Genomic DNA, 24,667 nt, shown 5'->3' with positions numbered 1-24,667 from the left:
ACCTGGGAGAACAGAATTTCACAATCTAGATGAACATCACATTTCAAAAGCATATGAGAAACCAAAGATCCTCACTTGGAATAAAATACATTGGCTCAGATTCGGTCTCCATATGCTTTAAAAATCATACTCTGAGATGATGCTGGAAGAAGATTTGATGTTCAGAAGCCATTGGGCTGCAAAGTTGGATTAAGAATAAATATGTGCTAAATGACACCCTGAAAGTTTTGATGTACAATAGGTATTCTCTAGTCCATACAGAATTGTCTCAAGTCCACTTGCTGCCATTCCAGTAGAAGAATAGGATTGTTTTCTAGATAGTAGGAGGCAAATGTTTCAGTGCGAATAATAAGATTTGTAAAATAGACCCTTTGAGGGCTAACCAGTGAGATAATTTCCCGAAACCTGGAAATCTAAAAGTGTCATCCCTAAGAGGTTAGAATAATCTTCACATTCTTGGAACCATAGTTTCATGAAGAATTAATATGGTATTTTTCATCACCCTTATTTATTTTGCTTAAGACAGCCAAAGTGACTTAACCAAGATGTCTCATCTAGGAAAGATGGAATTAGAATCTAATCCAGTATTTCTTTCCGTTCATTCGCTATGCTTCCCTCTGTTCCAGTGAGATGGGCAAGAGCCCTGGCCCAGACGACAGGCTTCTATCCACCTGTGCTAGAAGGTCATGTAATGCCTCCCACTCCATCCCTTAATTCTAGTTGCATCTTTAGGTCACCAAATACAAGGTCCTCCTCTGTAGTCTGCTTGAAAATTAGTGGAGCCAGGCCCATGACCTTTCTCCGTTAAAACTTTTTTTTTGCCTCCTCTCACTCACGCATTTCTCTGTTTCTTTCTACAGAAATATTTCAAAATAATTTGGAGAAGTATCACCAATTATTTTTCATCCCTTTAGAAAGATTAAAGTGGCCTTGGCTGCTGTGAGGAAAGCACTGGCCAGTCCAGACTTCTTCACTAGTTGGAGTATTGTTGAAACGAGAGGATGCTTGCCACTATTGATCACATAATATCTTTGTCTTTTCCTTCTTTGCGAGTCCCTTGAGCCTTTTAGGGTACTTTCATGTGGTAGGAAGAAATAGAGATGGTTTGGTTTGATAATTAACTTGTCCCTAATGTATTGGTTCTGAGTCTCAAACAAACTAAGAAGGACCCCACTGTATTCTATGGTATATCAGTCAAAGAGTTCTGATTGAACATAGAAAGGATAATCAGCTGGGATTTACAAAGAGAATTTAATGAAGGACCTGTTTGCAGAGGCGTGGTAAGGTTTAGGGGAGTCAACAATAGATGTTGAGGTTCCTATTGACCGACCGTTAGCTCCCCTATTCCTGAGGGAGAAGGGAGGTAATGGAAGTGTGTAAGTTTGGTGAGAGCTGAAATTGGAGGCTGAAAGGGAGACGACTCAACAGGAGCTGTTATCATGGAAAGATGCCACTTGCCAGAAGGGCAAGGAGGGAGACCAAAAGGAATACTTCAACTTCTCACTTCTTCCTACACAGAATGGGCAAAGAGTAGAGAAAAGATCTGGGAGCAGAGAACAAGCAGCACACATGATCTCCTGAACTTATTTCAAAACATCTTCCCCACCCAACATTTAATGTGAACAATAACTGATGGAAGTGTTCCTTTAGCTCATCATGTTCCTCTGTGCATTCTTTAATGTTCTAGACACTGAATGGCTTTTACAATTTTATTTTTGGGCCAGCGCCATGGCCTAGCAGTTAAGTTCATGCACTCCACTTCTGGAGGCCCAGGTTTGGTTCCTGGGCACAGACCTACACCACTTATTGACGGCCATACTATGGTGGCGACCCACATACAAAATAGAGGAAAACTGGCACAGAAGTCAGCTCAGGGAGAATCTTCCTCAAGCAAAAATAGAGGAAGATTGGCAATGGATGTTGGCTCAGGGCAAATCTTCCTTAGCCAAAAAGGAAAAAAAAGCTGTGCTCTTAAGTGGTTTTTAGTATTAAAAACCAAAAGTTGAAAATAAATGAGCCATGTATGCATCTTAAAAATTAGAATAAAATGTATTAAAATTAATCAAAATAAGTTAGGGGGCTGGCCCAGTGGCAAAGTGGTTAAGTTCACAAGCTCTGCTTTAGCAGCCTGGGGTTTGCAGGTTCAGATCCCAGACGTGGACCTTAACGCTACTCATCAAGCCATGCTGTGGAGGCATCCCACATACAAAATAGAGGAAGACTGGCACAGATGTTAGCTCAGGGACAGTCTTCCTCAAGCCAAAAGAGAAAGATTGGCAACAGATGTTAGCTCAGAAGGGTCAATCTACCTCAGCGAAAAAAAGAAAAGTTACTTTAGGGGCTTGCCCCATGGCATAGTGGTTAAGTTCAGTGCATTGTGCTTCACCAGTCCAGGTTCACAGGTTCAGATCCCAAGTGCAGCCCTACACGGCTTGTCAGCCATGCTGTGGTGGCAACCCACACATAAAGTAGAGGAAGATTGGCACAAATGTTAGGTCAGGGCTAATCTTCCTCAAGCAAAAAAAGAGGAGGATTACCAACAGATGTTAGCTCAAGGCTAATCTTCCTCAGAAAAAAAACTTATTTTAACTCGGGATCCTTAATGCAAATATTAGTTTCTAATGGTTGTGCTCTGCAGTGGTAGTGCACAGGATCTAGTGCGGGATTGAGATCTGTTTGCTCCTAAAAGAAATGGTCCCAGCTTGTCATGCTTTGGCGTTTTTGACCATGCTTTTTATGGTCTGCTGGTGTTCTACAATGTCAGCTGGTATGTGTCACAGCTGTCCATGTCTATAGCAGCTCTAGCTCCTAGTTCTGAATTCAGCTATTTTCATTCCTGTATGTACTCAGAAAAGAGATAACACTACTGTAGTCATTTGTCTGACACATTTTTATTGAGCATCTCTTATGCTCACAAAAGACCCTGAAGATATCAAGGTGAGCAAAGCAGAAAAGGCTCCTCTCCTTAAGGAGATTATGTCTAATTTTTTTTTTTTCTAAACTAAGTCTTTGAGACCTTGGGGACTTTCTTAAGAATCTTTAATCTTCTGATGCTTTTTGAGGGGTGAGGGAGAGGAGGCACATTTTCCAGTGCTTTGCTGAATTTTGAACTGTTGAAGTTACCAAATAAATAGGTGAGGTATGTGTGGTACTCTATTTAGTATCACTGTTGTTCATTCATTCAAAAAATAATTTCTGAGAATATACTATATGCTAGTATATGTAGTGATTGAGAAATTAATAAGATACTTGGTGTCCAAGGTACTGCTCATCTAGCTGGGAATCAGATACGCAAATAACTACAAGGATAGGGTGTCAAGGGCTATGGGACTAGCGAATGGTTCCATTGTTTTGGATGAGGGTGACCATGAGAGTTGAGTTAATATCCATAACGCCCAATTTCCTGGCTGCTCAGGCGAGCAGTTTAAAGCCTCACTGTTAGTAATGTGTGCTTTTATTTAGTGGGAGTCCTGTAAGTACTCACTTGTAAAAGCAGCGTTTCCCAGAATCCATTGGCACAAACTGTTCAATTCTTTGAAACACACATGAAATAGTTCCAAGCACAGTGTTAACACTGTTTGGGGATAAACTACATGAACTCTGGTTTTAGACATCATTGAACATTTATTTACTACTATACTACTATACTATATTTACATACAAATATACTATTTTATACTAGTAGTATAGACCTGTACTCTGGGAAAAATACTCATTGAAACTAAAAAATAGAACCACATAATCATGGAAAAGTTGTCCTAATAGTGGTTGACGTTATTTATATATCTCAACAGTTGTGACTGCGGAGTCTAGAACTACTTAGGAGGTCAGAGCCCCTTGTTATGTTTCCAAATCTACACCTTAAAATGCTTTGTCTAGAGTTAGCTGATTCTCTGACCTGTTGAAAAGGAAGCTCGGAAGTTCTATTTTTCATCTAACTAAGACTAAGTCTTTTCGCTGACAATATAGGTTTGGCATGCTAAATAAGGCTCTTTCTATTTTTCTAAAACAATAGAAAGAAACACTCCTATGGAATGTATTTTTCATTTCTTCCTGACTCTCTTTTTCCTTAATTTTTTTTTTTTTTTGAGAAGAGGTGTCCCTGATAAATAAAAGGGAGCCTAATCTTAGCCACTTTCCATGAGGGCTCCAGTCTTCTTTAGGTGTACCACCGTGCTCCCAGTGACGACGTTAACACCAGCCCCATACTTGTGGTTCCATGCTGATGGTTTAGCACTCAAAGACCTGGGGGGTTCTACAGAGCAATAGTCACATCCTCCTTTATCAACTTATAGATCATATTTGGAGTTCTCATAAAAACTTAGTCTCAAGGAGCATCTTACTGTACTTTTGTTTTTGTGTTTATTCGTTCATCCATTTATTTATTTATTTGTGGTAAAAGACGTTAAGCAGTTTATGTACTGTATAATGTAGTGTGTTCATGAGACTGGGAAAAAGAATAAGCTTATTTTTTATATTGTATGTTAGCTATATTTTAAAATTTTATGTTCAGTGTACTTTCTTCAGCCTCCTGACATGTTTTTAGGTGAAGGACCTCTAAATATAGAGCATTATGTCCAATTATTAACGTAAAAAACACAACAAAAATCTGATTTTCCCTGTGTTTCTAGACTTTTTGGACACTGTTAGTATATTTGTTGAGTAACTTTTTTTTTTCAGATGAACCGTTAAATGCGTTGCTTTGTACCTAGAGGTCCTTCACCTGAAAACACATTATTGAACTTAATTGCTCCAAAATGTAGTTTACACACTGTTTAAAAATGTTTATCCCTACAAATATTAAATCCACCTGAAACTTATATAATATTATACGTCAATAATATCTCAATAAAAAATAATGATAATAAATAAGTTTATCCAATGTTAGTTACCTAACTTTGTAGACAACCTGTATAATTTGACCTTTTTGCCAGATTTTTCTCAAATGCTAAAAAATTTGGGAGAAAACATGCACTCTGAAGATACTAAACTCAGAATTATTTAAATGAGCCTATATCTTTCTTCTACATTATGCAGTTAAATTAATGTATGTCTTTGTTTTTCCATCCTTGCATATTGCTAATGGCAAAGGGAAAACAGTAGGCATTTTCTCCAAATATTTGCCATTTTGATGCTGAAGATAACTATCATGCTGTTATTTTGCCTGAATCACTTCTTACTTTGCACCAGGGTATGACTATATCAATTGTCTAGTGGATTTAATGCTTCTTAGTTAGTAAGACGGAAAGGTTTGGCTATCAGTCAACTGAGTCTTGTGCTGTGACACGTCAATTCAAAGAAAATTCATAACATTATATAGATAACCATAAAAGGCTTTGTGTCTTGGTTTCTCACCTTCCTACCTTATTGATTTGCTTTTCTTCTACTTCTGATAAAAGCAATGAAATATCCACTATGTGTGGAATAAATGTGAGTTACCGGTACAGCCAAATGACTGAAGAAGGCACAGTGCCACTCTCAAAATGACAGCTTGATACAGGATTCCTCTTTCAACAATAAAACCCACAGCCTGTGCACCAAGTTCAAGCATGAAGGATATCATGTTATCCTTTCAGCATTTAGCAATGTCTATTACTTGGGCTTTCATTTGTCTTCCAGCATCCTTTGTCTTGAATAATGTATGTCACCTTCCCTCATTTATGCCCATTGTTTGTGATTGCCCCTGATTATATAAATGCTGTTTATCAAGCCAAATTCTCCGTGGACCAGTGTCCTAAACATAGGGCTTTGGCATAATGGAGCAAAATGTGAATTAGAATTTATTTCCTTTTCTCATGCTTCAAACACGCTACCTTCTTTCAAAACATTACAGACACACGATCTTTCCGAGTGAAATCACTCACTTGCTTCTTTAGTCTTCTAGAATCTTCATCCAGAGGAACTTTGTTACTTTGAGTGTAGTCTACATGTTACAGACATGACAATAAACACAGGTCTTCTATGCCTCAAAAAAAAAAAAAAACCACGATGAAATCACATATTTGTGAAATGGCTATGTGTATGAGTTACTGGCTCATGCATTTATGGAGCAGCATGTCATTATTGCTTACAATGTACCAGGCTCTGTGCTAAGCACAGAGTCTCTGGTGGTGATATTTCTTTTCACTTAGCCCAGCAAAGTGGAAAGGAAGGATACTAGCATTGAGAAATGCAAATAGATATTATGATCAGAATTACCTTTTAAAATTTTATTTTGTACTGACTTTATTTTATTAAGCTGAATATTTTAATTTTTAAGTTAAAGTAAAACATAACAAGTTAAAACTTAAGAATATAGAAAGGTAGATAAGATAATGAAAAGTAAATATTTTTTCCTCTTTCCTAAACCCCTAATCCTCATTCCTCCAAACAAACTTTGCTAATGAATTTTTTGCTTTGTTTCAGAGTAAAACAAACAAAAAAACTAAAACAAACATACATACATATGTGTATGTGTTTGCATGCACACACGTAGTCATATGATATATTCCATACCTTAATATTTTTCTCGGTACTGTATCTGGTGTATCTTGTAGTTTTTCCATAGAAAGACATGTTTACCTCATTCTCTTTTTGGAGACATTTAAAAAATTTTTAAACAAGATGAAACTTACAGAAAATTTGTAATATAGTACCAAGAACATTTTTTTTCTGAGTTACCCAATTACCCTGGAATATCTTAGCATTTATTTTCTATAAACAGAACAATCTCCTACACAACTATAAGCCGATCACCTGAATTCGGAAATTAGACATTCCGGCATCTCCTCCTCGGACAACATTCAGGTTTTAGCAGTTGTCCTAATAATGTGCTTTAGAATTAAGGGATCTATTTCAAAACCACTCATCTCATTTAGTTGCCGTGTCTATTTAGTTTCCTGTCGTCTGGAATAGTTCCTCAGTGTTTTTTGTTTTCTTAATATTCATGATTTTGGCTCTTTTGAAGATCACAGGCCAATTTGGATTTTCTGATGTTTCTTCTTGATTAGCTTCAGGTTGTGAATCTTGGGCACGAATATCATGGGATGAATGCTCTGTTCCTCTCATTGGATCCTATCGTGCCTCAGGTGATTTTAATTTCTCTCATTAGTGATGATGTTCACTTTGATCTCTTGAGAAAGTTGGTGTTGGCCAGGCTCTTCTACACAGAGTTACTCTTTTCTTTCCCCTTTACAAGTAATAAACATTTTGTGGAAGGTACTTTGAAACCATAAAAATATGCCATTCCTCATCAGACTTGCCGTTTGTTTACTTCCATCCACTTGGATCATGGTTTCCTATTTAATTTAATGAGTTATAATCCCTTATAATCATCATTTCTTTTGATGCACAAATTATCCCAGATTAGGCCAGAGATGTTCTTTCAAGCCAAATCCTATGTCCTTTTGACTCAGGAGACTTGTCATTTTTGAACACCTCCTTACTCTCTGGCACAGTAAGATATTTCAGGCTCGTCTTGTATTTTTCTTAGCCCAGCCCTGACTTGAGCATTTTCTTCAAGGAGTCTTGGTTCTCTTTAGTGGAGAACGGTCTTTGGAAACCACCATCTGGGTACTAGCCGTGCTCCTTGCCTTTGGGGATGCTGCTGCTATCAAGCCCTCTCAGTGGACAGTGCTAGGGAGCTTATACATGGATGTACGTGTGCACACAACCACACATACACATATGTACATATATGTCTACATTTATTTCTATATCTCCCTTTCCCGACTTGTGACTCACTTCTCCAACAGTGAGAAACTGGCTCTCATTATCGTTAATATATTTACACATCCGATCAATTCCTCCATATGTAACCAACCTCCCATTGCTCCTACCACCGTTCCCCCAAGCAGATGCCTTCCTCACCCGACCTGGGTTCTGACACACCACAAGGGGCTGCCAGCACCCCCACCCCTGCTCCCATGCTGCCTCCCCAGGTGGAAGTTGTCCTCACCCCACCCATCCCCAAGACCCCACTGCAGGCTGAGCCTCATGTCCCAGTGTAGACACCCTCCTCGCCACACTCAGGCTGCAACACTTCGTGCTGGGCTGCTGCCATGTGGGGACACCTTCCTTACCCTCCTGGGGCTCTGACTCCCCATGCTGGACGATCCTGGGCCACAGATACCTTGTTCGCCTATTCTGTTCTGACACTTTGTACTGAGTCACCAAGGCTCCCTCACTCCCACTCTGATGCAGACTATACCTTGCTCTGCTCCATCTAATAACTTTAGAATAAATTATCCAAGAAGGTGTAGGGTGAGTTGTTTTTAAAAAAATTATTATCTGCCAATATTTTAACTTGAATAACCATAGAGAAGGAATAAAAATATAATCACTAAATGTTTTTTAATACCACAGCTTAGACTACTTCACCTCTTTTCTGAATCTCTCCCTATCCCCTAACCTGTGATTCCTGATGCTGTTATTAGCACATGTTTTGGCTTTTTAACGTAGGTAATCCTTGACTTAGGAGCCTTGTATGAACACTGTGAGTACCTGAACATCTTCGTCTGGTTTCCCCCATCCGTAGGATCTCCTCAGTCACATGCCTGCTATTTTTTGTCCTCGGTATAGCTGCTATGGAAGGAAACCTCACTTCAATACTACTGCCACTACAGCAGGAGATTATGGGCCTCTTTGATCACTTCTTTTTGATTTAGAGCACAGTTATTTTCTGGGCCAGACTTGAGATTTGGCAATATGGGATGCAGGCCTGGGGCCCGGGAAGGCTGGCCAGCTCTCAGGAGCTCCAGGCTGGGAGCTTCAGGTTGGACAAGGCTTGGCTTGGCTTCCAGATTAAAGGAACGTTATGGCTCAGGGAACTTGAGGATTCTAGGCTACTATAGGGACAACTTCAGCCACCTTAGGGTTTCTTAGGCTCTTTTGTGCTAGTTAGGGAGCCTAGTTGATTTTCTCTGGGGAATGTTCCAGACCATAGTAGAAGTTTGCAGCTGTTTAGTTCTCTATACACACATAGATAAAACATAACATGGGGAGTTTGTATTTCTGGACTCTAAGACGAGCTTGTATCAGCTTGGCCTGGAGGGCAGACAGTCTGTTTCTGTCTAAAAGTCAAAGCTGTGACATCTGACACTGATAATTGAAAAAAATGTTTGTATGCAATGTTAATCCCTAAAAGTTTTCTATTCCTAGGTTATAGCTTTGCTTATATCCATGATTGCATGTTAAAATAGTATGTTAAATAGTATATTCATCTAGGTAACAGTTCTTTGAAATCTTCTCCCCAAAGGAAGATATTCCTGGTCATTCTAAACAAACTCAATACCACATACCTACTGACCTGATTGTATTCTGTCTATCTGTGACAGTTAAACTAGGGGCGTGTTTTTGAAATGTACTCATTTCACAAGTTGAAGCTTGCGATTTTAATTTGGCACATTAGAGTGTATTTCATTATACCGAATATAATGCCAAGCCCATAGGCTTAAAGCTCTTAGGGTGTCACAGAGAGCAAGTCAAGGTTTATTTTTGGGTCCTGAGCTGAAGACTCGTGGACTGTCAGCAGGAGTTTATTTATGCAATCATTTATTCAGTGGATATTTATTGACCAACTCTTGTGTTCAACGTACTGTTCAGGACGTAACAGGATACAGAGTTGAATATGACCTCAGGTTTATGTTTTCGAAAGATCACTCTGGCAGCATTGTGGGGGGTGGAATGCCAGAGGGGGAGACAAAGGCGAGCAGGCCAGAAAACGTTGCAGTAGCCAGGGGGAAGATGCTGACGTGAGGCGAAGACAGCAGGATGGAAAGGAAGGAAGAGATTAGACCCGATGTGGTTCTTAAACTTCCAAGGTTTAGGTTCCCCTTTAATAACAAAATGAAAATCTTTGATCTTCTCCACAGAATGAAAAATGCACTTAGGCATGTATATAAGTACAGTTTCACGAGCCCACCCTTCATGATCTGCTTCAGGAAGGTGGCGACAGGTCTGGGGCCCTAGAGGTCTCAAGGGACACTAGTCCATGAGCCCTACTCTGTAAGACTTCAAGAAGGAAGAACACGTTAGGCTGGGCTGATGAGGGAAGGCTCCACAGAGGAGGTGTACGCAATTGGGACTTAAAGGAAGAGAGAGTTTCAACAGGCAGGGCAGGAAGCCATTTCAGATGGCATAAGCAGTCTGCAGGCTTTTGGCATTTTACCAGTTTTCATGAACTGTGTTTGGGGAACCATAAAGCTTGAGTCTCAAGAGTAACTGCTACTCAGGGGCCGTCTTAAAACTCTTCCTCTTATCTTATGTGATGGTGCATATGAAACCCCTAGCATATTGCCTGATATATAGATTTCAATCAATATCGGTTCTTCTTCTTCTTAAGTACATCAAAATACATAAAAGACAGTGAGATATGTTAACGTCTCTCCAGATTGATGGAGGGTTATTTGACTGTGATGCGTTACTTGTATCAGCAGTCCAAGAACTAGCAATAAAAACTGGATCAGAACCAGTCCAAAAATTTCAGCATTTCTCAACCACGCTGTCAGAATTTCTCCTTTGTAAGATTGGGTGTCACAACACATGTGGCCAAAGTCATTCCAGCTGCCATGCTGAGCCATCCTCAAGTCGGGTGGTTCTCCCAGTTCTTCCATGTGCTTTGTAAATCTAATAAAGTGGTAATGTGGGGTACAGCCATGGCATTTTAGTGTTTTCCGCAAACTTCTCTACCATTCAAATTCTGACATCTCATCTCTGACACAAATTATACAGAAGGATTACACTGCCTCAGGTGAAAACCATCCTCTTGCTAATAAATAATAATGGGAAATTATGGTACTTTACATTTTTTAAAAAGTTTTTAAAAATGTCCCAAAAATGGGACGTTAAGTCAGGAAGTTTAGATAGTGAGACCCTAAATTACCATTTCAAACACACTACCACAGGAATGATGCCAAAAGAAATGACTTTTAGGGAAATAAGGCAGAGGACATGTAGAGTATGATGGAGTCTATGAGTAACGAGCAGATTTGTTTGAGCAGTTGATGAGCTTAGACTTTCTTCATGTTTTATTTTAGACTAATGTTCCAATCCCATCACCCCTAATCCAGGAAATGCTAGAAATACAAAGTTGCCAAAATTATCTGTGGATAATTTGACATCTTGATTTGAATTTTCACAATGAAAGTAAATCTTTCACCAGAAATTGTTTGGAATAGAAATCTCTCTTAAAGTAAGTTTTAAAAGATTTGTGACTTAGAGGATATAGGATAAAAGACAGCTTTCCTGTCACATCTATTTTTGGTAAATATTGGGCCTTGATGACCGAGGGGCAGAGCTTGCTTCAAAACAGTTGCTGCATGCGTGCATTTTGTGGTCTGACTGTGAGATCTGTGATCTTGAAACAATATGACCTAACTGGTAGGATTGTTCTGAGGTTTAAATGAGAGGACTGGGTATAAGTCTTGGCACAAGGCCTGGAGATAGCAATCGCTCAATAACAGTTAACAGCTATCATTACCTTTATCCAATGCTGGCAGCACTAACAAACAGAGCTTTACAATATCTGCGACAGTGATGATAGAATGCATTATATCTGCTTTCCTCGAGTTAGAAGCAGAACTGGAAGAAAACTCCAGGATTTGAGCTTCCTTATTATTTTCACAAGAGTAGCAGTTCCCAAATCTGACTGAGTATGAGTATCACCAGGGGAAATATTTTGGGATTTGTTTTATTTATAAGTGTAGAATCTTCTCAAAGAATCAAATTAAGTAAGTGGATTAAGAGTAGTGCTCAGGATTTTGAATCTCATATGTTTTTATAAAGCTGACATTTATTGAGTATCTTCCGTCAGCAAATGTGCTATAAGATTTTTTCTTTTTTTAAATTTTATTTTTAGTTAACATAAAATAAAATTGACTTTTTTTTGTTCTTGAAGTTTTAGTACCTATGTAGATTTATGTAACTACCACCATAATCACAATTCAAGCAGTTCCATCACCCTGAAAATTTCTTTTGCGGGGCTGGCCCCGTGGCCAAGTGATTAAGTTCGTGCGCTCTGCTCTGGTAGCCCAGGGTTTGCCAGTTGGGATCCTAGGTGGGGACCTCGCTCCTCTTATCAGGCCACGCTGAGGTGGCGTATCACATAGAAGAACTAGAAGGACCTACAACTAGGATGTACAACTAGGTACTAGGGGGCTTTGGGGAGAAAAAAAACAAAGAGGAACATTGGCAACAGATGTCAGCTCAGGGCCAATCTTCCCCCTAAAAAAATGATCTTTTGTGCTGCACCCTGTAGTCACACCCTCTCTCTATCCCTAACTTTTGGCAGCCAGTGAGGTATTCTCTATCACTATAGGTTTGCCTTCTCCGGAATGTTATATAAATGGAATCATACAGTGCATAGACTTTTGAAACTGGTCTCTTCCACTCAGTGTAAAGTCTTTGAGATTCATCCTTCTCATTGCATGTGTCAAAAATTCATTTGTTTTTATTGTGGAGTTGTATTCCGTTCCATTTGATATCACACCAGAATTGGACAAGTGGTAGTTTTTTAAACATTAGTAGCAACATAGAGTCTAAAACTGTATCAGTGAACTTTTCATACTATGTTGTAAGAAATGCATTGATTTCTCTGTACTTTGAATGGATCTTATAACTATGTATGATTCTGTAGCATCCTGCGTTAGTCTTTGAAAAATATTGGTCTCCTGAGATAAGCACATCTTCCAAATATTGATACATTTGCTTATACAATATCAAAAAATCATATTTATTCGTATCATTATCAATCTCTCAGAAAAGTTTCTAAGTATTAGGAAGCTATCAAGCTGACAGTGCTGAATACTAGTTTTCCAAAATCTTAACTTTTACTTAAAATCTTGAATTTTATTATTGCCAAAAATAATACCGTGAATTCCCTTTGAAGTGATAGATTCACTCATTTGTTTTTAAGAAAATGTCTTCCAAATTGCCAAGTCTGAACAACCGGTTTGTCTGCCAGTCACTCTTTCAAGTGAAAATGGTATTCCATTAAAAAAAGTGGCTAGTTCAACTCACAACTCAATTACTGAGAGGCTTTTTTTCAAGACAACCGTGATATTTCAATACACAGCAGATGTGTTTTATGAATCCTTCCCATTTTGTCACACAGAATATTCAAAAGATGTTTACTGAAGGGTTGACTTAATGAAGTTAATCATTTTTACTGCTTTACCAAGGATGCTCTTAAGATAAATTGCTGTTTTTCTTTTAACTGTGCGTGTATAGTGGTGAAGTCAAGGACTAATAGTATAGTTGGTGTCACAACCTTTAGTCTTCTAAGGCACCAGTAAATTTACACACTATTGCTTTTGTACCATCAATGCAAACATCAACAAAGTGAAAAAGGAAAACAAAAAAGTCTTAGTGTCACTACAAAATTAATTTTGACCTCCCAGACTCCTTCAAGGTATCTCAAGACCCTTAGGGGTCTATAGACCACACTTGAAGAATCGCTAGTTAGATTGTACTTCATATTGATTCAAAGAAGAATAACTAAGATCATTATGGGATGTACGTCCTATGAGAAAAAAAAAAGGAATGGGCTTGTTTAGGCACGAGAAGATGTGGGTGATGGGGAGGAACATTTTTGACCATTAGAAGCGAGGATGATGTGTCTTCTACCCTACAGGTATTCAAAGTAGCATCCTATTTACTCTCTTAAAACATTTACTGTTTCAAATTTCTGAAGGTAGAAAACCACATCAAATGATTTCTTGACATTCCTCCAAGTTCTAATATTATGATTTTGTGGTCCCAAAGGATGTGTGGCTTATAATATCTCTAAATATAGTTGTCTTTGTTTCAAATATTTTTTTCAGACTAAAGTTTTCAATATCTCTGAAAACTCAATTTCATTCTAAATCAGTCTTCAGTTTTATATGGTTTCTTAGAGTCCCTTGCAAGATGCTGTTCTTAATAACCTGCAGGTTAGAATTGGATCAAATTCTTTGAGACTGTCAGTGCTGCTAAGGGAGCCACATGTTGCTTACACACATGCCAAGGATGAACGGGGGCAGATAAGCATTGACAGTTATGCATTCTTCCCGTCTACACTGACAGCATCCCAGGCCACCAGAGCCTCTGATCACTGTCCATTCTACACTGTGGCTCCTGGGATGAAAGGGCTTGGCCTTCATTTGGCTCACCAACTGTGAGGTTGAGCAAGCTTTGCTCTGGTTGGCAAGATTTCTCTACAGGGACAAGCTGGCTGTAAATTGATGGTTTTGACCCCCTCTCTACTTTTGAGTCTGGGGATTACAGATGGAATTAAAAGTATCAAAAGTAGATTCTGGGCGGCTGGCCTGGTGCATAGTGGTTAAGTTCGTGTGTTACACTTCAGCAGCCCAGGGTTCACAGGTTTGGATCCCAGGCACAGCCCTACATACCACTTGTCAAGCGGTGCTGTGGCAGCATCCCACATACAAAACAGAGGAAGACTGGCACAGATGTTAGCTCAAGGACAATCTTCCTCACCAGGAAAAAAAAAAAATTCTGAATATTTAATGTTTAGAGACCACAGAAGTTCAATTTTGTTGTGTACATGTGTAACAATGTTTTCAGGGGAGAAAATCCAAATTATATTTTATATTTATAAAATGGTAATTTCCAAGAGTCCGTGTCTGCTTCAAGAAAAGCCCTACAATTTGTCCCTTGAAGTTATAAGTGAAGGTACAGTTGCAAACAAAAGTTATCATTCATTAAAAAAATAAATAATTGCTCGACTTCATCAAAGTCTCAGAAATGAAACCATAAATTTACCTTAGTCTGTGTAAAGAGGTTTAGAGAAGTATATTCTCTTCCACTTGTTTTGCTTCTAGAAAAATATAACTAACTGCATGGGGAAGACAGAAGAAGGGCAATTAAAAGTGAGTGAGGTGACATCAAAGTGGCAGTAGCTAGACTGATTAAAAGAATTAAGATGTCATTTCTTCAGGCTAGACAAACAAACGAATATGATGGCAGACTATAAAATTTTGTTGCATATGGTTAGTGTCGAACACACTTGTTTAAGAAATCCCTGAAAAGTACCACAAAGGGAAATCTTTGGAGTTCTAAAGAAGCAAATAAAATATAATAAAAAGAATCACTTTTTCATGCAGTAGTCACATTATGGAAATCACCGCCAAAGCAGGTGGTCAAACCTCTAAAAAAAAAGAAAAGATTCAAAGAGGACTTAGGAAAATTCATGTTTAATAGAGCTATAATAAAAGTTAAGGGAAAATATATCTTTTGAGGGATAAAATGCATTCATAACTTTTGAACTAGAAAATAGAGAAGAGAATTTTGGTCTAAGGTGATGGCTGTCATACCATTGTGTTCACAAAGAAAAAACTAAAAATTTGAATCCTAATCAAGCTCATATTAAAAAAGGTTATTTTAAATTTTTTTTCCAGTTTCCATTTTTTTCTCAGTTTACCAATTATAACACCAAATAGGACCTCCTGAGTTCACTTGGTCTATTCCACTGCTCACTCTAAGCTGTTTCAGAGAGGTGCTTGTCTTCCCTCCCATCATCTCCCTAGCAATATATTCCCCCCAGTTAGTAATTTGCTCATCATTTTTTTTTTTTCTGAGGAAGATTAATCCTGAGCTAACTACCGCCAATCCTCCTCTTTTTGCTGAGGAAGACTGGCCCTGAGCTAACATCCATGATGCCCATCTTCCTCTACTTTCTACGTGGGACGCCTACCACAGCATGGGGTTTTTTTTTGCCAAGCAGTGCTATGGCTGCACCCAGGATCTGAACCAGTGAACCCCAGGCCACCGAGAAGCGGAAAGTGCGAACTTAACCGCTGCGCCACCAGGCTGGCCCCTCATCATTCTTTTCTAATTGAACCTAAATATCTCCCACTGCAATTTCCCCTAACTTTTTATTCTGATCAATTTCAAACCATATCAAACTGAAAAAATAGTACAAGAAACACCTATATACCCCCTCACCTTTTACTAAATATTAACTTTTCCACACTTGCATTAGCTCTCTTACTCTCTAAAGTATATAGAATATTATGTTTCACATATTTATGTTCGTACACTTAAACATCACTAAGATGCATATATATGTATATATACTCATGTTGAACTACTTGAGAGTTATTACAGACATCAAGACACTTCGACCCTAAATGCTTCAGCATGGATATTCTAAGAACCAGAACATTCTCTGCAAAATACCTGTGACTACTGATAGAGAAGTACTATTGATAGAGTGCTATAATATAACACAGTCTACTCATGTTTCCCCAGTTGTCCCAATAATATCCTTTACAGTCATTTTCTTCTTTTTCCAATCTGGGATCCAATCCAGGATTATATGTTGCATTTGCTGTCATATCTCTTTAGTCTTCTTTAAACTAAACGGGTCTCCAGCTTTGTTTGGAGGTGTTGCTATTCTACATAATGTTGATATTTTTGAAAAGTCCAGTCTAGCTGTTTTGCAGAATGTGCTTCATTTTGGTTTTGTTTGATTGTTTCCTCATGATTAGATTCAGTCTCAGCGTTCTGGTCAGGATATCTACACAGGTGATGCTGTGTCCTTCTCAGGAGACAGGTTGTCCATGTGTTCCATTACTGGTGATGTTATGGTAAAGGTAGTGTCTGCATGATTTTTCCATTGTAAAGCAACTTTTTTCCCCCTTTTACTTCAAATATAATCTACATAGTGATACCTTGAGATTGTGTGAATATCCTCTTCCCTAGTTTTTTGACCTAGTGGTTTTGGTATCCATTGATGATTGTTACCTTAATTGGTTATTACTATGTGGTTGTAAAATTCTGGTTTTCCATTTCTATCATTACTTTTACATTTGTTAGTTGATCTGCCTTGCTTTTCCTTTCTCCTCCCTCTCCCCTTAAAAAAAAATTTTTTAGCATCACTATGTACTTATGAATAGACTTTTTCAACTCAACATTATTATAATCTATTCTTCTCATTATCCATTTGATGCTCAAATTGTACCAAATTTGATTAGTGGGAGCCCTTCAAAGTTGGCTTCTGTTTCTTTTTAATGAGTCCTCATCAGTTTGAGCACATTCTCTGTGGCACATCCAGATACTTGAGGCTCAACTTGTGCTTTCCTGTCCTGAGAGGCCTAGTTCCTTTTAGAACTATGCCTAGTTCTAAAACCCAGATCTGAACACTAGATTTGCTCGTTGCTATTAGGATGCCATTGCTTCTGGGTCCTTTCAGTGGATCCTAAAATACATATACACGCTCAAATATATATATATATATACACACACACATACATATACCTATATATATATAGTACTGTTATAGCCATATAGTGTAGTACTGCTATGCTGCTACCATCAATTTCATTCCAGCATCACAGGATCCTTCCTTTCCTTTCCCAATTCCATATTTGTATTTCTCTTCTCCCAAGTGAGAATCCTTGTACCCCACAATATCAGTATATTTACTTATTTCCTCAGTCCTACAATGCATACAAAATAGTTTTCAGATCTGCTACACCAGTACCACTACCAACCACCATGTTACTGTGTCAGGTTCAAGATGCCCTACAATTCTTTTCAGCCTTAGAATATATGTCTCTGTATACATAGTCAGATTATTTTTTAAAAACAGCTTATATGTGGATTAACTCTTTTTTTCTTCTCTTCTCAGCTTGATATAGGTTTGGGTTTACTTGTTTTTTAATGTAATGGATTTAAAAATTTATTTTCCAATGTTGTTAGTCTATTTTTGAATATGCAAAAACTGCTGTTTTTAAATGCTAAGAAACCTAAATGTTACATTACTAATTATATGCAAAATCTGGTGTCATCATCATATGCAAGATCTGTTGAGAAACTAAGAGAGAGGAAACATAAACACTTTTCTTATGCTAATAAAGATTTAAGTTTTTATTATTACTCTAAACTCGGGATCAAGAGAGCTTTTGTCAAGCATACTAACAGGGCCAGGCAGAAGACAGCAGGAGTTGATGTATTGTCTCTGGACAATATCTGAGTGGCTGAGGGCCGATCCTAATCCCCTCCACCCGCCACCCCCTACACTTCCTGGTTACAACCAGGTGGAGTTTATGGTCCTTCACTGTATTGTCCCCCTCAGGGGTAAACTCAGGATACTGCAGAGTTTAATGTAAGGCACTTAGCTCAGCACCCGATGCATAGTACGTGCAAAATAGATATTACCTGTGATTTTTGGTGGAGCTGATGGTGTTGCTGCTGTTAAATTTGAAACGGTGTCTTCAGAATATCCAGAGTTCCTAATACTAAATTTAAAGTAACTGGGTTCACTGGGTCTTTTGCAGGTTTTGTTGTTTTTGTTTTTGTATTCCATTTTTTTTCTCTCAGTACTTTTGATACCCAAGGAAAAGTTATGGCTTAGCTAGAAGTTCTGGCATTGGGAATGACCTTGTCCTTGTTTTGAAGTATCTGACAAATAAAAATAAAAATTCCTCCTGCAAAACCCTGGTCAGTTGCTGCTGCTGGTCCCCGGGCAGGCTGGCTGTCGGGATGCCGAGCATTACTGCGGCTGTAATCACCAAGGCATCTGCCAGAGAGCTCAGAGCTGAAAACTAGGTAGGAAAGTCTGTATTATATCTAATAATAGCTCTGGACATTTTCCTGAAATGCTAGCCAGCAACTCCAAGGCTTGACAGGCGCAGCATACTGTAACTAAAGCAAGTACGTTGTTCTCACCCTTGCTGGTGAGTGTGCTATAGCACTGACCAAAATAAGAGCTAGAAATCATTTGCTACCACTTTATGTTTTCACTTGTAGTACTCTTGGATTCCTGCCAAGAGTGGCCAGCTATATTTATATAGATGTCCTGGGTTTTTTTAATCCACAAACAGCTTCTTATAAACTATAGACTCTTATCGAGTCTACCAGTGAAGAGTCTGGATAAGAGAAAAATTATATCTGACCCTATTACTCTCATGACACATAGGGATTCCTTTCAAGACAATGCAAAATTATGATGCTTTTGAGTTCATGTGGAGGGTTTAGTGAAGAATTTGTGATGAGCATAGAAAGCATTGACTTCTGTCTGTGTGCACTGGGGTCACCTGAGGATGTGGCCAGAGAGTCAAAGGATAGCTCCATAAATCCTCAAGGAGCAGGGAAAAGTTTCTACACAGGAAGGTTAAAATGTTTTGCTTAATAGTTAGGAAAGAAAAGACTGAGCAGGGGGGTGATGAATCTCTCGGGACAGAGAATGACTGTGAAGCCAATGAAGCTTAAACTTCAGGCTCCTCCCTTGTGTAGGCCCTCTCAAGGCCCTGGGAGGGTCTGAGGAGTGTGTTCAACCCGGGGTGTTTTTGTAATATTTGCTAAAGTAAGGTATTTTAACTGCAATTAGTTAAGACCACTGTTTCTTTCTGCTCCAACTTGTCCTCCACCTCACTTTTCCTCATGCTGAGTGGAATTGGAGATAGCTTGGGGTATAGAGGACAAAGGGGTGGAGCTATATTTACTCAGAGTTTAGTGGGCTCTATACGGGGTCCACAATCGCTTCTGTGTATAATTAAGTTATTGTCAGCCATGCCAGGGAAGGAATGGCTTCTGGGTCCTATACATACTCAACGGATTCACCCAGCAGGGTCAGAGGCTACGTTGTGTTATTAATGTGTCCTACAGTCCCCAGCCCTGGAAGCATATAGGCAGTAGAGGAGAAACCATGACTGAAATGTACAGAGCCAGAAGCTAATGCGTGTAAACGTATAGCTGGATGGTTTAGTTCTAATTGATACCTAGTCACAATACAATTTCTCTCCTATCAAAAACATACTAAATAATATACTGGTGTGTAGAATTATAAACGTATCGTACCTTTTTCCATTTTTTAAGGGCAGTTGATTAAAATAGAATTTATCAAAATTCCTGAGTAAGGCACAAATCATAGTAGTCCTACAGATGAGAGTATGTTTTTGTGTTAAGTTTTTAAATACCCCAACTATTGAAAATGAAAAGAAAGTTTGGTCAATCAAACTAGAGAAGAGACTGAATTATCTTTCTGATGTCTCTATAGAATGATAATCACAAAATCATTATCATAGGGAAAGGTGATCAAAGAGTACACAACCAAAAAATGTAGGAGTAAATTAATAAAAATATGTTATTTTTCATATTTTGTGATTTTCGTGGGGTTTTTTTTAGCTTTTTTGCATTTATAATTCGCAGTGATTTTTTTTCCCTCAACCTAAATATTCGCTTTCGTGTCTAATTTTGTATTTGTAACTTCATATTCATTTTCCCAAACAGAGGCCCCTCCCAATTGTTTAGACTTCAGGTCCTACAAAATCTGGATCTGCCCAGTCCTCTGCTAATGTGTGAAGCGTGTGTACAGTGTAGTCTTGTGTGGCTAGTCATTCATTCATATGCTTGAAGCAATCAATAATGAGTTAGGAGATGGTAAAGATTATATTGTATACATTTAACCTGATGGATCCTGTTATAAGATGGCAAATTTTGTTCTATGAAGTAAAATTTGAGATGCTGGCTGCCAGTTCTTCACACTTCATCTGTATCCTGTGAGTGTTCAGAGTATTCAGGTCGAGAATCTCTCCTGCGTGAGACAATCAGTTTAAATAGTGGGCAGACCCACTCCCCACAGCAAGAAATCAGGCTCCTCAGAAAAATGTCTATTTCTAGGACTGGGGCAGGAAATGTACAAGAGCCTGGAATAAACCAGAAAGCAAGGAAGCGATCAAAAACTACTGGTGTCATGTTGAAAAGATTAAAAAGCCAATTTGAAAGAATAAAAATAAAATTATGACTGAAATTTATTGAAACATCAAATATATTAAAGTCTGTGAGTGCATAATGATAGGAAAAAGTAAAACCCCAAATCCTCTTTGATCACTTTTGAAGGATATGAGGGCATAAACTCATTCAAAACACTGGTTGATAAAGGGAAAGAAATACACATTTATCCTGCCTTTCCTGACAAACTGTAATTCAGGTTAACCAAATAGTTGATAAGAAAAATGTCTGCTTTATGAAAGAATTCCAGCCAATACATGCAGAAAGAATGAAAGAACTAAGCGATCACTGTTTTGCAACCCCTAGTGAAATAATAAATCTAGGAAATGATCATCAACACTGCCCAAACCATTTGGTGAAATGTCGATGGGGCATCTTTATAAGAGATAGATTAGGCTGGGACACCAAAACTCACTAATTGCAAAAATAGAGACAACAGGCATTATGTATCTTCTAATGTGATGCCGTAGCAGAGACACAATCGCACCCACGAAATATACTTGGCAAAAAAGGAGAACACAAACCCGTTCAAACCTCTAGGTCTAACTATCAATTTTCAAGAAATACAGAAGAGAGGAACATGTTATATGATACCATGGAATCAGAAAAATCCAAAATATAAGACATTCCACAGGACAAATGACTCAATTTCTTCTACAAATAATGGTAAGAGAAAAAATGGGAGGATAAGACCATAAAAATTTTAATTAATTAACCTCTTAAGATAAACTAAAATTTAAGAGACATTTCATCGAAATATAAGATGTGGACTTTGGTTCTTGATTGAACAAAGCAACTTTGTAGGAGACAGCTTTGAGGCAATCTGGGAAAGTTGAACATGGACAGACTATTAGATGATATTAAGGAATACTGTTAATTTTAAAGTGTGGTAATGGTATTATAATGTTTTAAAAGGAGCTTGTCTCTTAGAGATACAAAGTGACATATTTACAAATAAAATGATATACTATCTGAGATTTGTTTAAAAATAATCTAGCTGGGGAGAAAAAAGTGTTTGGGAAGTATAAATGAAATAAGGTTGGCATATGTCAATAATTATTAAATCTGAATGATGGAGACCTGGGGACTTATCTTATTGCAACTACTTTTAGACAACTCTAAAGTTTTTTTTAATGGTAGGCAAAGGTGCGTAGGAAGTAAATGTGGGGAACATACTGAAAGATACTATACGTCTACTCTTATTATTTGTTTTCGAAAATAAAAAAAAATTGACCAATAAAAACAACCAATCGTGACATTTGTGAAATATTAAATACAAACGTTATAGGTGGCTGTGTGCTGGTCAACGACTTTCCAAAGAGAAAGCCCTGATTTGTCGTGTTTGCCATTTGCACTGTATATATAGTCCCACTATTGATGTGCCATCACTGAATGTGGAGTTGGGATGAGATGTGCTCCCTCAGCTCTCGCGAGACTGTTCGCTCTGCTGCAGCCCACTGCTGGGAGAGAAAACAGAGAAGCGTTAGTTTCTGGAGTCGGACTCTCAGTGAGATCCCAGCTCTAACATCCACTGTCTGTCCTTGATCAGCTTACTTTTTCTGAGCCTTAGCTTCCGCTCTGTGAAATAGAGATAAAGATTCCTACTACATTAAGATGTGAGGATTAAATGAGATCACAGGTGTAATGGACCTAGTATGGTTCCAGTTACATAGTGAGCGATCTGTCATGCTAATATCCTTTCTTCTCTTCAAGTTAAAAAGAAGAGAGAACTCTTGGTTTGGAGTGATTTCAAAGTTTCAAAAGAAAGGAATGAAGCTGATCATCTTTTCAGAGGGCTTCCTGCCCAGAATTTCTATAATTAGTTAAAATTGCACGTTTCAGGCCCAGTGTCACAAACCTGCCAGAAGCTCACCAAGCTCTAATTTGGTCGGATATTAATAGGTAGGCTGGGAAGTTAATGTGATCTGATTGTGGCTAGAACAGAAGTATCTGTTAAAGGTAGGGATTTCTGTCCAATGTGATCCAGCACTGCAAATACACGATAAGAATTAAGTATTATCCTAGAGTTGACATGGTAAAAAGCCTATAACTTACTTAATCTTCTAGGGGATCTTAAGACCCAGGTGAGATGTTTCTGGCATGAATAAGCCTAAGGGTTATGTTGGCAAATTGGAGATGTTTCCATTCACAATTTTGACTATTGTTTGAGCAGTTATTAATAATAGTAACATTTTACTTTCCAAATTCTTTATTTAAGTTGGGTGATTAACCGTGATGTCAGTTAATGAAAGAGGGTTTTTTTTCGTTTGGATCCTGAACAATTTATTTTTTCTCTGTAGAAATCTAAGATTAAGGTCATCACTGATTAGTCAGTAGTGATGCAGTTTTCAGAATTACTGAATTATATGCACATATAAAAATCTTCTTTAAGTTCATTATAACCAAGGCTAGAGAGAAGCTGAATTATAAGTCAAGCCCATATTTAGAACCTGGAGACACTAATACTAAAGGCATTTGAAATTTGATTTGCGTGTGTGGGTTGATGTGTTCCTACTGGGAATACAACGTGGGGACGTGTTTTCGTCCCTGAGGGAGAATTGCATGAATCATAACTCTACATATTTTGCATTTCTGAGCAAATACTTATGAGATAAGAAGCAGTATGCTGTATCATCCAACTGAAGTTGACTCAATCTCCTTTGATCTTTAAAAGAATAATTTTCCTTCAGAAAATTAAAACATTTGCCCCTTGAAAATTTGAACTTCCTTTTTCTTTAAAACAATGCTATTTATACTAAATTGAATTTAACAGGTCATAATAAGAATGTTTTAAGAAATAAAGTGGAACAAAATGGAGTAGAAAATGGGCTGTCGCACAGAAAGGATTGATAGTGTTTTCTGAAACATGTTTCAGTTGTGTGAGTGTGTGGACATTCTAAGTTGTGAAGTCAAATTTATTTCTTACTGTCACAGTAAAAAAAAAAACTTAAAATTTTAAAATGTTTTAAAATGTGTAATAAAAAAGTCCCTGAAAATAAAATAACTCTCCCTTTTGTGGTACATATCAAAATGATAGCTAGATTAGCAATCTTGAAATGTTGTTGTTGTTTTAAACAAACTCATCCTGGATTTAGAGGGGCCTGGGGAAAGTCTGAGTCTGCCTAGGCCTCACTGGGGACAGCAGAGATCAATAAGGAGGGGGGAGTTGCATTCTTGGGGGACATGGTTGTGGAGATGACCTTCTGTTTTAATTTCTTCCTCTCTTAAGCAGGAAGGATACTACTACTTGGCCTGTCCATATACACACACGCACATCTATATGTGTGTATATCTATATAATTTCTTATAGTATAGTATATTTATTATATTGTATTCTTATGTAGCAGCCCTATTATCTCAATTAGATCCCAAGATTCCTGAGGTCAGGAGCTTTGCCTTAGGCTCTGTTATCTTCTCAGCCGTCACATGCCTTGCACACATAGTAGTATATGCTTACTAAGTAATTACTGTTAATAGTGATAATGGCTAAAGTCCACCCTAACATACTATTTGGCCACATTTTTAATGCTTATATATTTATTCATATTCTACCTTTCACAAAAGGTTTGCTGCAGCTTATAGCATGAATAAATCACAAAATAATGGCTGAATTAAAATGAAAGAACCAAAATATATGTATAAATACACACATTTGTACATGTATATTTATACACATAAACACATCTATCGTAAAGATAAGTAAGGCTAGAGGAAAAAAATACAAATACTTAGGCAATAAGATCCCTCATAGTTCTTTCTTTGAGTCTCATTATTGCATCTTAACTTCCCAGTAGGCAAAGGCAAAAGGCATATATGTCAGTTACAAATTCTTATTATTAAAGAGAAGAAACACCTTCTGGGAAAGCAAAGGTTTCTTTGTATACATGAGTATGTGGCTAAAAGGCATTTCTCACGTGAAGTTTCTTTTTTTTTAAATCAAGGTAATATGGTTTAT

General features: G+C 37.9%; 1 protein-coding gene across 22 annotated transcripts in view; it reads left to right on the top strand.

Annotated features, from left to right (window-relative positions):
• The window catches only part of ZNF385B (zinc finger protein 385B), a 385,687-nt gene that overhangs the window by 198,408 nt on the left and 162,612 nt on the right, over positions 1 to 24,667 (top strand). The window contains exon 1 of one of the 22 annotated variants that reach the window (XM_070581623.1): positions 18,420 to 18,528. The exons of 20 other annotated variants lie outside the window; for them this stretch is intronic. The gene's annotated coding sequence lies outside the window, so the exon portion shown is untranslated. Of the gene's footprint in view, positions 1 to 18,419; positions 18,529 to 24,667 lie in introns of those variants that run through there. One more of the 22 variants, XM_070581614.1, reaches the window with a different exon arrangement.

This window comes from Equus przewalskii, chromosome 17 (assembly GCF_037783145.1).
Source record: "Equus przewalskii isolate Varuska chromosome 17, EquPr2, whole genome shotgun sequence".
Taxonomy (NCBI): domain Eukaryota; kingdom Metazoa; phylum Chordata; class Mammalia; order Perissodactyla; family Equidae; genus Equus; species Equus przewalskii.
Note: the sequence above shows the minus strand (reverse complement) of the source record. Positions and strands in the feature narration are given on the sequence as shown.